Here is an 18,156-nt window from a genome sequence, read left to right as displayed (position 1 = left end):
TAAATAAATATTTTTAAAATGTTTTTTTTAAAAAAAGTTGGAATCCTAAGGAAAAACAAAAAAAGAAAGAAGTACAAAAAATGCAGAGTAACTGTCATCACATTCTATAGCAAAATATTCTGTCTCCATAGAGGTCATGAAGTGCTTTGCTGACAACAAAATACTCATTCACCCAAGGATACAAATGTGTGGCATGCATTTCGCTACTTCCAATTCAATGCTCTTAGTAGACATTGCTAATCGATCACAGCATTTTATCCAAATGTTGAGCCCACTAATCTGAGAATCTTTCTCAACACGGCTTCCTAGACAGCCAGTACCAATCAGTCGGCACAGGCATACCAAAAGATAAAGCTTATCTGCCATCTCTGCTTTTGCCAAGAGGGCTGAAAAGAACAAGGGAACACCTTGTCCAGTTTCTTCCCTTTTAGTTCCATTTGTCTTTTGACCAAGAAAAGCCTCCAGTCATCATCTTGATTTCTTGTTGCCCAGGACATGGTATAACAGTCACTTTGAATGAAAGTCCAGTGCCTCCCTCACTGAAGTACAACCTTTTCCATTGTTACAACAGACCATGGAACCTAGGGCCCTTCATTAGGTCTCCTTCTAGGCTGCACAAATCTTGTCCACACTGGGCACCACCCTGGAGTCCTCTCTGTTTCCACATTCCCCGTCTCACCCTCACGGTCTGCCCGCATATGTGCTCATGGGCCTCAACCAGAATGGGGAGATTTAGGCTTTCACCAGAGCACAACCTAGACATCCCCTCCAACTCTGCAATGTCATGTTCTAGGCAGCACGTTCCTGTGTCGAGTAGTGCTTTAGAAGACTTCCTGAGTGTGTCTTAATTATTTTTAAATTATTGTTTCATTTAAAGCAGGAATTGCAAATATGAATGCCTGCAGAGTCCAGACAGGGAATATGAATGCAAGAAGCAGAAGCAAGTGGAAGCACAGGTACAGATTGTCAGTGAGTGGCAGGGACTGGGACAGCTGGAGAGTCTGTGACCTGTCAACAGGGGCCAGGATCTTCTCTGCAACCACAGCTACCACCGTGCACAAACGTGGGCACGGTATTGCAAGCGTATCATTCTTCAAGTTAAGTTAAAAGGTAGGTTGTTATGTAAAATCTCCTTGTTTTAAAATGTTGGCTCAAATTCATAAAGCCCTATGAGAGCCAAACAAGTCATGTCACCTGCCGGTTGAATCAGCCAATGGCCTGCGTGTTCATAACCTGTGATCTAAGGGAATGCTCTTTTGTTAACAGTTACAGATTAGGTAAACAGTGGGAAGTGACCCTGAAAAGAAAATAGGGAAGCCACTACCAGCAGAGTGGAAGCACTTGAGCAAGAGTTGGGAGGTGTTAGTCAGTAGCACACAGTGGCGGGACTGTGTAATCTACTAAGAGGGATGGAGAAAAAGGAAATAAAATTGGAAGCATAAATTAAGGGTGGTCATGGAGGGATCAAAATATTGATATCTGGAGATTTGATGTGATCCTGGAAATTAACAAGGAGCCATGTTTGAGCAAGAGAGTGACTGACACTTTCCTGCGGAAAAATTTTAGAAAATCTGGCCATCCCTAGAATCTCTTTTTCTGAAGGATGAGACTGCCTCCCTCCCTTCAATTAAACCAGTAGACTGTAATCAGAGGAAAGCAGTGGAGGCCACAGTCCTTTCTGTGATACAGGGACTCCTGAAACCCAAGCTCAAACTTGCTGATTTGACTTTGCTCTTTTTTCCCTAAAGCCACTTTCATGTCATTCTCTCACTTGCAATGTGTAAGCCGCCTCTACAGGGCCACCTAGGAGTTACTTAATATGGACTCCAAAAGGCCTGAGACAATGGGGGATGACGCTATCGGCTCCCTCGAAATCACAAATGTAGAAAAACAGGGATCACCCAGGAGGATAATGGTTTCAATGTGTTCAGAAAAGGAGGCCCTGGCGTGAAGTCATGCGCTCGAGTGATGGGAGGAGAGAATTCTGATTCCACTCAGGATAAGCTCAAGGGCACAGGGGAGAGGTCACCATTTGCATTTTTCCAGTGACCATTTGATAAGGAACCTCTACTGGGCCCTGATGAGAGATTCAGGTGTGTAGTTTACAGTCACGGTGCTGTTAACCCCACCTCAACCCCTTTCACCAGCTGGAAAATAATGACTTGTGCTGTGGGTTCCCCCTCCCTGGATGGCAATGAGGCTAAGTGAGGTGATTCTCCAAGGCTCCAATTCTCCCAACTCCACCTGGGAGAAGATGAGAAACAGAATCTTGAACTGCCCCTCCTACGCAACGGCGTGGGGATCAGGGCACCCTTGACAGTCACAGTGGAATATCTGAGGTTAAAACTGTTCACAAGTGATCCTGAAAGTCCAAGACATAGAGTCATTTGTTCTTTCTGGTCATGTGAATTGGAGTTTCAAGTAGTGGGGGGACTAGGTCATGGGATCTGATTCCATAGTTAGTGGTGGAGCCCCATCAACAGGCCACAGTACAATGCAGTTGCTGTCACGTGTGTACTAGTTCATGCAAAGTAGTAGAAAGTAACCCTGAACAGATAGTCAACGGCTGCTGAAACAGAGAGAGAAGTTTTATTGGGGAAATCATACTCTATACAAGTATCACCAAAATAGGGATTCAAGAAGGTCCTGAGACGCACCCCTAAAGATCATCAAGGTTCTACTACGGTAGAGTCAGAAATAAGGATGAGCGGGATACCAAAATTTCATAAACAGTAGGCTCTCAATGATGTTTTCAAAATGCATAGTTTAAAAACAGTAACAACGGGGCTTCCCTGGTGGCGCAGCCGTTGAGAGTCCACCTGCCGATGCAGGGGACACGGGTTCGTGCCCTGGTCTGGGAAGATCCCACATGCCGCGGAGTGGCTGGGCCCATGAGCCATGGCCGCTTAGCCTGCGCGTCCGGAGCCTGTGCTCCGCAACGGGAGAGGCCACAACAGTGAGAGGCCCACGTACCGCAAAAAACAAAACAAACAAACAAAAAACCAGTAACAACAACAACAAAAGGAAGAAAATAGCAAATAGTCTAGGGGTTGCCTCAAGGGGATGGAATTATGCATTTTTCTCTGTTTCTTTAATATTTTATGAACTTTCTAGATATTCTGCAAAGAGTAAGTGTTACTTCTATAGAAAGAACAAATAAAAAAAAGAAACCAAAGGGGAGGGAGAATGAGGATAAGAAACATGAAAGAAGAGGATGGTAGAGGATGGTAAGAGCCATGTCTTAACCTAAACTAACCTAACCTTAACCTTAACCTAACCCAGGCGTGCAAGTTCCAGCTCAGAGTCACCACTCAAGCCTTATCTCCACTAGCATATTCAGTAAATCGTAGTGGGCACAACAGTCTAGGCTTTCCTCAAGATAAAATCACCACCAGCCACAAGGCCAGCTTCACTGTTAGAAGTGGTGATCTTGCACTTGTGTGTGACCTTATAGTTTTGAAAATGCTTTTACAACCTCCACTTACCTGTCTGTCTCTCTGCTTAGTAGCAAGAGATGTTTTATATATATATATATATATATATATATATATATATATACATTTTTTTGCATAATCTTTATATGTAATTATATAATTTGATACACAAATTCTAACTTTTCTAAATACTTTTGAATGCTTCTCCTCTGTCCCTCATCACAACCTTGTAAGGAGCTTGGTGGAAATGAACGACCAGAGAAATGGAGCCATTTGCCCAAGGTTGCACAGTGAGTTCAGGGCAGAACCAAACTGGCAGCGGGGAGGGGGTTGGAGAAATCTAAGTCTTCCCAAGCCCAAGGGCAGACCACGTTGTGCGGTGGTTATCTCGGAGTGTGCACAGAGCCGCAAATGGATTTCCTATCAGTTTTAACCATCTTTTAAGTCCACTGGAGAGGATAGATTTCCACAGCTTCTTAATCCAACTGTAAGAGGACAGAGTTGGTTTCAAACCCAAAACTAACGCTATGCAAATAGTCTGAGGTAACTAGTGAAGGTCACAGTGTGCAAAGGTCAGGGCCGGAAACCACAGAACTATTCAGCATTTGCAATACTTGAAAAAAAATTGCAGGCCTGACCGTGCAACTGTCCAGATTGCTCAAATTCAACTTACTGGGCTACTCCTTTGTTTTCAAATATATATATATATATATATATATATATATATATATATATATATATATATATATATATATCATTGCACTACATTCTCCCATAAAATATCTCACAGCTGGGGAAATATTCAGTGACCACAAAGATCACTAAATCAGTTGGCTCTGTAAAGACAGCTGATGACAATAAAAGCAAATGGGAAGGAAACCAGAAAGACAGCTCACGGGTGTCCCAGTCCTGCAGATGAACGTTTGTAGGGGGTTGGCCTAAATTTCTCCTGTAAGTTCTAAGCCTCCCTCTTCTTCTGCTTTGACCCGATTTCCCAGCCAATAAGGAGATGTGGGGCTGACAAGACAGAAGTGGTGGACAAATGGTCCCCTAGGATGAGACTTAAAAGCAAACTTAGTGTCAGAAAGACTGGGCTGGGGGCCAGAAGTACCTGGAGACTTGAAGCCCCCAGACTGTTGAAGGCAACGGTGTGGGCAGTGTGAAAAAAGGGGCCCTCAGCTCCACATTCGTGGGAAGTCTCTGAGTCTCTCCAGCAGAAGCCCCGAGGGCTCAGAAGAAAGATGTCCTTTAAATGAAGGGAACAGAACCCCATAAAAGAATGTGCCGGAGAAACTGCCCTCCTACAGGGACTTGGAGAAATGGTGATAAGATGATAGCAATACTGCCATTTATTGAGGGCTTACTGGGTGCCCAGTGCTTTATCTGCCTTCTCTCATTTCTTCCTTACAACACTCCTTGGAGGCAGGTGTTGGGATTACCGCCTTTTTCCAAATGAGGGAAGTGGGGGGAAAGAGAGGTTAAGAAACTGATCTGCAGACACATAGCTGGTCTCTCTCATTTTTGCGCCCTGGCTCTAACCACCACACACACCTTCCTACCACCATGCCCCCTCCCCGTCACTACTGAAACAGTGACATCACGCTCAGGTACCCAGGCTGGGATGCTTTCTCCCAGTCCAGATGACACTCAGAAGCAGTCATTGCATTTTATGTCATCATCTAACAAAAATTCAGTTCATTGAATTCTGGACACCAGATGGTGGAAATTCAGCAGCAGATAATCCAGAGACGGGTCCCTGCCCTCCCAGCACTTCCAGTGGGAGACACAAGCATTCAACAAGAAATAATGATGTGATTGTGAAAGCAAATAGCTGATAGCTTCAAAGTGCTTAGGAAATGATGATGCAAGGGATTTTTTTTTTTTTCCAAGCCCTTTCGAACTCCCAAGACCCTTTCTGGGAGTCAGTGAGGTGAAAACCATTTTCGTAACAATACTAAGGCATTAATTGCGTTTTTCACTGAGCTGGCATTTGCACTAATAGTGCAAAAGCAATAGTGGGTAAAACTGCTGGTGTCTCAGCAAGAATCAAGGCGGTAGCACTGAAAGTCTTTGTAATTGTCAATGCAGGTCACTCCCAGCTTTGAAAAAAGCCATTTTCACTAAAGAATATCCTTGATGAAGCAGTAAAAATGATTAATTTACGTAAATCGCAACCCTTGAGTACATAACTTTTCAATATTAAATTAATATTGCACGTAACAGAATGGGAAGCATGCATAAAGCCCTTCTGCTACATACCAAAGTGTAATGATTGTCTTGAGGGAAAGCACTCAGAAGGTTGTTTAAACTAAGGGATAAACTAGCCGCTTTGTCAGGGAAGAGCACTTTTACTTGAATGAACAATTAGCAGACGAACTGTGGTTATTCAGACTTGGATCTTAGCAGATATTTTCTCTAAAACAAACTAAGTGAGCTTGACACTACAAGATAATAACTGATGGTATTTGTTGCCAATGATAAAAGCTGAACTTCTGCTAGAAAAGTAGAATTTCCAAAATCTACTCTCCACCACCATGATCGTAACAGCTTCTCAATACTCCCTGAATTTTCTGAAGAGATGTTGGTGATCTTAATAAATGTGATATTTGAAATACTTATCATGAACATGTCAACCTTTAGAAAATCTGCAAAACTCAATGAACTAATATTTTCTAAAAGACCAACGCAAAATGTTATAAATCACGCAAAGGTAAAAGATCTATTAAAGTGTAAGATAGACCAATGAATTTAGTGTTGCAGAGTACAAAAATTTCATTGATAGGTTTCAGATTCCATGTTGCTACTAACTTGTAAGAAATTACTATTTGTTGAGTTTTGGTGTTATATCAGAAACGAACATCCATAATTATCTAAAGAGTCTATTAAAACACTCTTCTCTTTTCTAACTATAAATCTGTATGAAGTCAGATTTTCTTCTTATACATGAAGCAAAACAACGTATCACAAAAGACTGGATGCAAAAGCAGATATGAGAATGCAGTTTTCTTATATGAAGCTAGATGTTAAAGAGATTTGTGACAATCTGAAACAGCACTGTTAGGAAATTGTTTTCTTTTGGAAAATATAGTTATTTTTCATTTAAAACTACACTATTTATGCTAACATTTAATGTTCGTATTGTTACGTTTCAATAAATTTTAAAATATTTTTAAAATTTCTCAGCTTTAATTTCTAATATATTTAAATACTAATGGACAAAACCCACAAAACCAAAGCCCTTCCGCAGTTTTTAAGAGCATAAAGGAATCCTGACCGAAAGTTTTGAGAACTGATGACTTCGATCTCTGTGCTCAATAATCTTTAATAAGATTATTAAAGAGATGAATAACCACTTGAATACTTAGGTATTGCCATTCCAAGGCTTCTATGTGTTTTGTTCATTTTTCCTATTTTATTCATATAATAAATATTTATTAGCTGCCAGATATGATCATTATTAGTAGTACCTCTGTTAATAAGACCTATAGAACTTTCTTTTGAGTTTCTTTTTATTTTATTTATACAGCACGTTATTAGTTATCTATTTTATACAAATTAGTGTATGTGTGTCAATCCCAATATCCCAGTTCATCCCACCCTGCCCCCCCAGCTTTCCCCCCTTGGTGTCCGTCCATACATTTGTTCTCTACATCTGTAAGACCTACAGAACTTTTTACTTTCCTTTTCATTTTATAAATTGAATTGAATTAATAAGCACTTGAGTTAATGCAGACCCCAGAGCCCCACACATGGGGTCCTAGGTAGGCTTTCATTATTAGCTGTGAGATGTAGGCATGATTCTTAACCTCTCTGTGTCTCAATAGCCTCCCTTGTACGTTGGAGATAACCGTACATACCCACCTCATAGGGCTGTTGCAAAGAATAAACGTGTCAACACATGAAAAGTGTTTATAATAGTGCTAAACATCGTAAATGTGGCATAACTATCAGCTGGAATCCTATTACATGTAGCTTACTATCATTGTCATTCAACTTTGAAAAATCCCTTTCAACAACATGTTTACTTTGAAGATAAGGAAGCTAGTCATTAAAGGGCCTGTTTGAACGTCCTGGACATAACAATCTCCCATTTATAAACCTCTTCCGAAGGAAAGGGAAGCCAAAATTCTCTTATGCCGATCACCATACTTTAACCAACTTGAACTTGACTGTCTAACCTCAGCTGATTGGATCAGGGATCCGTCGCTCTCTAGGCTGGTTTGCAACCACTGAGATAGCTGGCTTGGCAAAAGAGCTCCACCAATAAGGTACTAGCTGACCAATCATATCTTCTCCTGGGATTGACCAGGAATCTACAGAGGGGCTCAGCAAGCGGTGGAGTGGGTGGGCAGATTGTGTGGCCTGGGTACTGGAAGGAGATGCGGCAGCATTGTGCGAAGATTGACTGTGCTGGCCAGTTAGTCACCAGAACCCTTTCCGGGTCTGATAGCCACTGAAACATCCAGCCCAGGTCCGCAAGTTCTTCTGTCCCCACAAGGCCAGAGCTCACCACCCTGCACTCTGAGGCCTGAGGCTTGCCTGCTTTGGGTCAGAAGGCCTGGCCAGTCTGAAACGTGTAAAGTCTTTCTACTGAATCCTGTTCCCGTTATCTCTGCAGCGTCTGCTCTTTAGACTTCAGCAGTGGAGGATCAAAAAGGGAGAATAAACCCTTTTCTGTTTGTTTGTTTGATGTTTTTTCCCACACGGTCGGCTGCCATCAAAGAAACCATCACACTGTCTGCAGTTCTTCTGCTGGGCCAGAGCCCAGGAGGTGGCAGCCAGTGGGCACTTCTAATGCAACTGGGATTGACAGGCATAACCTTGCAATGTTGCCAAAGGGAGCAGAGGTGGGAGGAGGGGATGAAGGAGGGGCAGAGAATCTCAGCATCGCATCTATTTCCTGGACACTAGTACAAAAAAATAGAGAGGACTGGGGGACCTCAGTGTATTTATAATCCATGTCAACCATTTTAATCTTCAATATGAACAACTGAGATTTTTCAGTCTTATGTAAGATATCCTTAATCACTGAAACATCCCATTTACCAACTACGTTGTTGCCTTAAATCCTTTCCTCATAGAAAATCTGCTGCCACTGTTGTGCATCAACTAGTTCTTCCAGATACATCACTGGGTTCATTAAGCAGAGCCCCTACACAGGCTCAGGAACCTTCTGTGACTCTTTGCCTGCACACAACCAGTGTAAAGGCTGGTATTCATGGAGTATGTACAGAGGAGTGGATTCAAGAACGGTGTGTCATTGTCCAAAGGTGATTTCTTCTCTTGCTCTCTCTCTGCCAAAGATAGAGGCCTAAGTGGCTAAACCTGAAGGTTTTCGGGGAGTAAGATACTTAACCCTTCCTAGAATGAGATCAGGAAAGAACTTATTCTTTAACAACCCAGAATCAATGCTTCTGAAAACAGCCTTCTCTAAGGCTTACCCCTAGAGTGTTAGGACAGTCTAAGACCCAGTGCACACTCTCGGATTGCTTCCAGATAATTCTCTAATCGGGGGCCTTGAACCCAGTCCAAGGCCTTTGCTTTGTATTATGGAGTCAGTTAACAAATATTTACTGAGCATTTATTAAAGATTTCAGGTCACGAATTGATAAGGTTGGAGCTGTCTTTTAAGGAGATTTATCTGTCAATAATTTGCCTGGTTGACTGACATCAAGCTGAACACAGCTGAGGCTATTCTAGCAGTTAAGTTAGGATGCTGTGAGGCACGAATAAGAATGGTGACAGGGGAAATAGAGAACAATGTAATAGTAGAATAAGTCAGGTTAATAAGCAAATATAGTGTGGTAGCTGTAAACCCAGACAATCGTGGGTCACATTCAAGCACCTGCACTTACCCCAGCAAGTGACTTAATCTTCCCAGGTTCCAGTTTTCTTACCTGTAAAATGAGAATAATAAAATTCACTTAGATAGATAGATCGATAGATGATAGAAAAATAGGTAGGTAGATAGATAGGCAGGCAGACAGGTATACACAGACACACACACTCTTCCCAAAGGTAGCTCTATATATTTGACTGCTATCTGTTCACCAAAACCCATTTTCTCTTCTCCCTGGGCAGAGAGCTGAAGTTAAATGTTGCCACATGACTGAGTTCTAGCCAATGAACTGTAAGTAGAAATGATGTGTACTCTTTCCAGGCCTGGCCTTTTCAGATTCCCCATTGGAGATCCTCCATACTCTTTCTCCATCTGTTGGCTCAATACAGAGACGTCTGAGGACTCAGAGAACAGAGCTATGAGACACAAGAAGCCCAGTTCTGTGGATAATCATGGGAGGATTACCAACCAACTGGGAATAACTGCTGGAAACTTCACATGAGTGAGAAATGAATTTCTATCGTATTAAACCACTAAGATTTGGGGCTTTATACCTATCTTTCCATTCTTGTACAGAACCTGACATCATAATCCTTTAATAAATGAGCATTATGACTTTATTTTGTTGTTTTAATATAAAGACCTACAAGTTCTCATTTTAAGAAGACAAGACAAACACAGCAGCACACACTAGAAGCCATGTACATGATGCAGAGAACAGAAGTTCAAAAAGTTCAAAGTCCCCAGGAGTTAGGAAATCTGAGACAGCCTCACGTAGCAGGTAGCGTTCAGTTTGTCTTTGAAGACTGGGTATGAATTGTCCGGATAATGGAGGCTGCATTCATTCACCAACATTTTTAAAAAATCAACAAAAAATTACCCATAATCCAGTATCTACCGCTGTAGTCTGTAAACACTTCAGCTCTTACCCAATATTTCTCTATTGCTCATGTCTGCTGCCAATGATGTCCAGTGTGGTCTGGCCCTGGTTACCATGTCAGCCACCTGCAACCTTCTGAAATCACCTAACTTCCACTTTCCATCCCCAAAGTTCTGACCCGAGAAAGGAAGGACATGCAGCTTCAGAATTTTTGATACCCTTCCCCTTGGGTCCATCAGAGCCCTGAGTTTGTGGCTTTAAGAAAACCACTTGTCAATGAAACTATAAGCATGTGTGTACCTTGCTCCAGCCTTTTGCTTTGCTCCCTGCAGCTATTGATCAATAAATCCATTTTCATTACCGTTTCCCTCTGGCTGTACAAGCAAAAAGCTTCATTTCAGAAATCAAAAGACGGATCAATCTAACGAAAGGGTTTTGTTTTAATGAAAAGATCAATCAATCCAATGAAAGGGTTTTCTTTTTTAATCATTACCATACACAGAAAGTTTGCAACATAAACTTATTGCTCTAATTTCCCTCTACAAATAATGAATTATAGATGATATGATGGGAATTCTACCATGATTTACAAGTTGCTTTCATCAAAACTATTGCCTTTTAGTCTTTTTCTTTTTTTTTTTGGCCACACTGCCCAGCTTGCAAGATTTTCGTCCCCCAGCTGGGAATCGAACCCGTGCCCTCTGCAATGGAAGTGCAGAGTCCTAACCACCAGACCACCAGGGAACTCCCCTGCCCTTTAGTCTTTAAAACTAGTTGGAGTGCCTATTTTATATGAATAGTAGAAACTACCTTTGAAATTTCCCAAGTTACTTCAACTTTCCCCAAATGTTTAACACAGACATTTAAATTCTCTAGGTTCAGAAATGCACAATGTATTCATTGAGATGTGAATTAGACTTAAAAGTGTCATCCGTCATTCTGCCAGTTTATTAAACAAATGGGACCCACATGTGCAGTGTCAGAGAAAACAGAAAAAAAACGGGACTATTCAGCATTTAGTACATGAGGTCATTTAAAACTCACTTCATCACACTGTCAAGCATGCATTTTGCAGGAGGGTGCTAATGGAGCTGCAAGGTTTTGAAACACTTCCTCTCCCATCTCAGGATGCTGTTTGTTCTTAGAGGAAAGGGGAAACATTGGCAGGCACATGCACTACTGTTATACAGAAACTCCTCTGATGCAGTGTAGAAATGGCCTTCTCTTCAGAAACACTTAAACAATGGTGCCTGCAGGTGCTGCTGTAATCCGAACAAGTACTGAGAACTGGTATTGACCGTAAAGAGCTGGCTGAAGGCAAATCACAGATGCACATTTTCAAGGCTTCAGGAGTCTGATCAGGTCTCTATATGCTAACTAGCCGTAATCTAATTGACTTCGCATAGAAATCCAGAATAACACCCTTCAACAGAGGCTAGCGTTTGAGGGTAGGTGCTTTGCAGTTTGAAAAGTCCTTTGGCTTCTTCCAAAGGACAACTTTGTGTCATTCTTTCATTCAGTAAATGCTTTCTAAATCACCTATGTGCTAGGTACTGTGCTGGGAGCTAGGAATTTAATGCCAAGCGAACACCCAGTTGTAACCCTTGCCTGGATGGAAGTTTCATTCTAGTAAAGGAGGTTTCATTCAAAAAAGTGAAGTCACACTATGATAAATGCTATGTAGGAGAAGTGCATCAGCTCTGAGGGTATAATTCTGTCCTAGAAGCAATGCAGTTGCTTATACCACAGATAACAAATGGGTTTCAACTCATATGCTAATTCCAATTGATTAATAGTGTCTCTTTGAGGTATGATGTTGAGAATGCTTCTGAGGTCTTGTCTGGCATGCATGCAGAAGGGGGAAGTGGTAGTACTTGTGCCATGTATCTGATGTACCTGGTATCCATACAGAGCATGTAGGCATTTGAGAACAAAGTGACATGTGGTTACAGTTGCACAGTCGTCTAGCAATAGCGCACAAGATCATTATATAGGTTCTTTTCTTCTGCTGCTTCTTCCTTCTACCCATCTCTGGCTATCTGAGAACTGGACTGGGCCAGTATCTCTACACTCAACCATGACAGACATAAAGGAAAATGAAACTCACTCCACCTCTGTCATAATTACAAACAAATCAGACTTGGTTAGACTTTGGCTGGGAATGAGGACGAAGCTCACTGGGTAAGAGAATGGCTCCCCTTGAAGTTCCTGGAAAGAAAAATCAGACCACCGAGACAGACGTGGGTCCTAGAGAGCAAATCTGTGAATTAGTTTTCGTTTCTACAGATCCATGGGACAATGACTCTAATCTGAATTATAAAACTATAACCAAAGTGACACTAATTTGCCAAACAGGGAAAGAAAACCCAGAATGGCATTATCCACCAAGGATGGAAATGCTCATAATGTGAAAGGCCAAGGAAGAGGAGATGTGCTTCGAGTCAAACAGGAAAACTTGCTTGGGTGTCTGGGAAAAGAACTTTAAAATAAAAAGTATGTGATGATTGGTGAATGTATCATCTCCATCTTATATCAGAGCCTCCTTAAGTGCCATACCCCCTTCCTAGAATATTCTGTCCCTACACACGTGCGCGCGCGCGCGCGTGCATATACACGTGCACACATCCCTTCAGCGCCCAGCCCAGCTCCTCACCCTTCAGGTCCCATCTTTTTTTTTTTTTTTTTTGCGGTATGCATGCCTCTCACTGTTGTGGTCTCTCCCGTTGCGGAGCACAGGCTCCGAACGCGCAGGTTCAGCAGCCATGGCTCACGGGCCCAGCCGCTCCGCGGCATGCGGGATCTTCCCGGACCGGGGCACAAACCCGTGTCCCCTGCACCGGCAGGCGGACTCTCAACCACTGCGCCACCAGGGAAACCCCCCTTCAGGTTCCATCTTAAGTCTCTTCAAAGAGATTTCCTTGACGAGGCTGCCTAAATTAGATGCCTCTTCTCTGTCCCATTATTCTTTATTTTTAAAGCCTATTTGTGTTCTGCCTCAATATCCTTACATTTACCCCAAGTAGATGATAGATATAGACAGATAGATAGATAGAGATATGTATATTTTCATATATGTGTATTTGATTACTACCTGGTACCTTACAGACACTCATTACATATTTGGTGAATGAATGGATGAGTAAATGGATGAAAGAATAAGTGGACGATACTCTGGGAAGTTTTAAGAACAGAACAAATGATTCACCTTGAATGTTTTAGACCAGCTGTGAGATTCCTAACCTTGATCTGAGTAGGAGCTATTTTTAATTCTTCAGTCCTGTGATTGGAGGAGGAGAGAAGGGTGGGGAGAAGACAGGAAAGGGAGGGGCTGATGGGTCCTACTCTTCAGAGAAAGAGGCCAAGTCTTTATTCCCTGTGCAGAGATTAGCCAGATAAGCCTGGAGAGGCCAGTGTGTATGCCTGGGGCACTCTGGGAACTCGTGGCCTCAGGGTCTGCGGAGGGATGGGGGAGGTGGAGCTTCTCGCTCTGTATTTCAAATGCACTCTCAGGAGAGGGGTCTTTTCTCACTTCTCAGTTCTCCTTTCTGAAGTGCATTTTCCATGAGGGGAACATCACTTTCTCCAGAGAGCTGGGAGGAGTAGGCCATTGAAGCCTGCAAGGGAACACCCACTCATCTGCAAACTGGCAAACAGGGTCTCCCACAAAGTAGAAGGCTTGATTCAGGGCTTAAAGGAAACAATGGAGTCCATTTAACAAAGCCAATGTGTAATGAACTCGAAACAGTGCGCTTTAAAAAATAAGTTACTAAAGCAGCCTTTTAAATTTTAATGCATGCTTATAGCTTTATTTTCAGACCACCATCTGTTACCTCAGGAAGAGTTTACTGGTTTGTCTATCATCATGATTCATCACCTATATGATTCCTGAGCTATGAATGACAAAGTTGATTGGAATTCTGCAAATGGCAACCCTTTTGCATCTGGGCTAGCTTTCACAAACCGTGCAAGACCTTCGAAGAGAACTGGTACCTTCTAACGCCTGGCAATTCACAAAAGAAAGATGCAACGAGAGACAAACTCATTTTTCAGATGAGTTTGCCATAAAACCCTGTTTATCGGGCTCTTTCAAGATCCTGATGTTTTAAAAATCTTCCCATCAGTTTTGTTTGTGTTTTACAGAGACGTAGCCACGGGCCTGAGTGGGAGACATCGCTTTTGGGTCGTCTCCCAGCGGCACCCCTCCTACCCCACCATCTCAGGAAGGGAGAGGAGTGGTGAAAAGCAGAAAGGGGATGAGGTGGGGCAGTGAAGTGGTGGGTAATTACCAAGGAAATAATAGAAGCCTCCTACCTTTTATCAGAGCAAGTATCAAATACTGTTTGGCCCAAGTACATTTTGTCCCATTCTGTTTCTTATGCAAATTACACATCTAGAGACTAGCCTGCCACAAAAGTTGACTCCGCTTCCCCAACTTTATTCAACTTGCCTTTGAAAGGAGTATCATGTACCTGATTGTTAGCTGGGTACAATCAGAGAAATTGTAGGCAAGATCTTATCATTATAGGGGCTTCTTTAGAAATCAAAAGCACCTGCTCTTTGTGAAGATGGGCTTCTAAAGAGAGAAATATTCCCATTAGAAAATGCCCCGAGTTCCAATGGGAACATGATTAACATGTCCTCCCAGCCTGAGGGTACCAACCTTAGACCAATAAACTAGGGAACCTTTATTGAGCACTTACTGTGTGCCAGGTCCTTGCAACAGCCATAGGAGATGGGAAGCCTGATTATACAGATTTGGAAACTGAAGGCTTGGAAAGGTCAGGTGACTTGCCAAGATCCCACAATTGGAAATGTGACAGAGCCACAACCTCTAATTCCAGAACGTTTGCTTTTAATTACCTATGACGTAATTCAGCACTGATGACATTAATGTATACTATCTAGTGACAACCCCCGCCTAATAGGCTGCCCTCTTTGGATCTTCCAAGCAGAACTGAGTATAAAACAAAAGACTTCCCTGAAGTCCTGCTCCTATAGAAGAAAATAAGCTACTCTATGCAAACCAATTTACACTTCATTTAATACTCCTAGTAACATTATATCATAGATATGATCATATCCTTTCAGGAAAGGAGGAAATAAAGGCTCACAGAAGCTAAGTAACTTACCCAAGTGTACACAAGCTAGTAAGGGATAGAGGTGGGCTTTTGATTCCCAGGCCAACTTCAGTATCTATCTGCCCGGCACCTTGTAGGCATCCAGCAGACATTTCCACTGAGAGAGAGGGAAGGCTTTTAGTTCCCCTGCAACCCTTTTCATGAGTGAACTCTGCCCTTCCAGGTCAGAGTCAAGATGATCCTATTGACCCCCCTGGACCAAGGTTGGCTGAAAAGAAGGACGTATTTGAAGATGGGTGAAAAGAATCTTCTTGAAATAGAAACAAGTATCCTAACGTACATGGAAGACCAATGCTGAATTATCAGTGATGCATAACACTTGTGTCAAATCAGAGAGGCCATCCTTATGAAATTAGGGCATGAGGCCTCCGTGACTCGGCTTACCTGTTGCTTCCCCTGTCAAGCATGTCGACTCTCCCTTTTCCCTCCTCCCCCCATCCTGCGTCCCCGGTACAGATTTCTATTTCTCCGTGCATCCCGCACCCACCCACCCAGTTCCTAGTTCTGCTGATTTGCCTGTGTCTTCCCAGGGCCTTGTCCCTGGTATACTGTAGGGACTTAATATATGTTTAAAAAAGTGGACGGAGGAAGAAGCTCAGAGTTAGTGCTAAGCCCTAGGAAAGAGAAACTCAGAAGTTATGCATGCTTGCGAAATTCAAGCGCCATTTTCTGCTCAGGAAGTAATGCCTCTAATGAGTTGTGGAGACCAGTATAAACGTGCTGATACTTCCAGGTCACACTAAACTTGATCCTAGCATTAAAAAAATTAATGTGTTTCCTCTTCTTCCCCTCTCCAGCCCATTTGGTCTTTATCTATAAAATATATTCATTGCATGTGTGTTACACAATATAGATATGTCTCATGTAGCATGAATCTACAATGGGCAGTTCGTGGTACTTCCGAGGAAAAGAAAAACAACTCAGGGACACATACACGTTGCCAGAAATTGTTAGTTGTCTCTTCGTGTGATCTGTTTCTTTACCTAGGACTTTACAGTTTACAAGAGCCTTCACATCATTGCTCTCCCACCCCGTGAGGTGAGTTCAGGGCTGTGGCTTCCATTTACAGAGAAGGAAAGTGAGTCACAGAAGTCTTTCGTGGCTTGCCATATGGCTATTTCCTTAGTTCTTAAATATCATCGTTGTAAGGCATGCCATTGATTTAACAATAGGTTTTGAGGATATAAGGAAACTACCATACTGTGTATACACATTGCTTATAAGACACATCCCAATGTTTCTGAGACATTAAATTATATGCACTTGGAGAGAGAGACATGTACCTTAAAACTAAGAAAATGTGGTCAGTAGTAGAACAGTGACTTAACATGGCATTCTAACTCTGAGTCACTGAGTTAGCTACATTATAGCTAACTCACTTCTCAGCTACATTATAAACTCCCACAAGCAGGGTATTTTTCTACACTTTTTACATGTCTCTCAAAAAGCGTAACGTAGTGGCTTCTGTACCAAATGCTCTCAGTTGGTTGACAAAAGAGTCCGTTTCCTCTAAAAAACAAAACTAAAAGGAGCCCTTATTTTTCATTCTTAAATTTCTGGGTACTAAAAATTCCTAGGGAATATATTTGGAAACTTCCCAGGAGCCGCATTTTATCTGCTGTTTTTCGTGGGATCTTGTTTGGTGCCTGAGAATTGAATCATAAGATTGCCTCTCTGAGAAAGACAAATACCATATGATACCACTTATATGTGGGATCCGAAATATGATACCAATTATTTACAAAGCAGAAACAGACACACAGACATAGAAAATAAACTTGTGCTTCCTGAAGGGAAAAGGGGGTGTAGGGGGCATAAATTAGGCGTTTGGGACTAACAGATACACACTACTACGTATAAAATAGGTAAACAACAAGATCCTACCATCTGGCACAGGGAACTATATTCAATAATAAACCATAAACCATAATGGAAAATAATATGAAAAAGAATACATATATATGTACATATATATACACATATATATATATACATAAAACTGAATCATTTTGCTGTACTCCAGAAAACTAACACAACATTGTAAATCAACTATACTTCCATAACAAATAAAAAATTTTTTAAAGAAAGATTGCCTTTCTAAGTTCCTTCTCCCAAAATCACCGCTCTGGGAGACTAACAAAACTTTAGAAACCTAGGGGGTCTACAATCAGAAGTTGTATTTCCGAATGAAGTTTTGATGAACTTCAAGATGAAACTCTAGAAGTTCGGAGCTTATTATAAGATATTAGAGAAAAAAATCTTTAACATGTTTGCATGAACACAGCCTATTTTTTTTTGTTTAGTATCCAGTGTACCACTGCTGAACTTGTCTTCCTAAATTCAGTTTAGATAGCCTGCATATAAAAATAAGAAAGCAAGAAATAAACCAAAGAAAGCAAGATGTAAAAAAAGAAAACTGTCACCTGTAACCATGCAGAAATTGGTTTGTCTCCAATCAGAGTTATTTTTGTATGAGGAGGAAAAAATTCAACTTTTTATTCCACCCCTGGTTTAAAAAGCAGTTAAAAAAAAAAAAGGTTCTCCAACTCTGTGAAGTAAAAGAAATTAGCCTCAAGTGGCCGTAACTGAGCTTCCCATCGGATTATCGTGCAAGGTTGCCTTTTATTCCCCCCCACAGTGGATAATGCATGTTCATTGTGGTTTATCTGGAGCCGGTTTCTTTTACACCCTCTGCTTATATAAAGTCGAGCTAGGACTGGGAACAGAGATTTGGGGAGCATCTGAGAGGCAGCCTCCAGCCGGAGAGAATGAAACAGTCGGGAACTCGAGCAGCCGCGTGTGAAATTGACACTCTCTGTGGTATGAGCCCCACGTTTTGCCTCCCAACGCAGACGAAGAGCCGTT

General features: G+C 41.9%; 1 protein-coding gene across 1 annotated transcript in view; it reads right to left on the bottom strand.

Moving 5' to 3' along the window:
* Nucleotides 1-9,327, bottom strand: part of GPAM (glycerol-3-phosphate acyltransferase, mitochondrial) — a 112,344-nt gene extending 103,017 nt beyond the window's left edge. Inside the window, exon 1 of the mRNA XM_060286225.2 lies at nt 9,290-9,327. The gene's annotated coding sequence lies outside the window, so the exon portion shown is untranslated. The remainder of the gene's footprint in view (nt 1-9,289) is intronic.
* Nucleotides 9,328-18,156: the final 8,829 nt, after the last annotated feature.

Source organism: Globicephala melas, chromosome 16 (genome assembly GCF_963455315.2).
Source record: "Globicephala melas chromosome 16, mGloMel1.2, whole genome shotgun sequence".
Classification (NCBI taxonomy): domain Eukaryota; kingdom Metazoa; phylum Chordata; class Mammalia; order Artiodactyla; family Delphinidae; genus Globicephala; species Globicephala melas.
The sequence above is the reverse complement of the archived record's forward strand: the minus strand, read 5'-3'. Positions and strand labels throughout refer to the sequence as shown.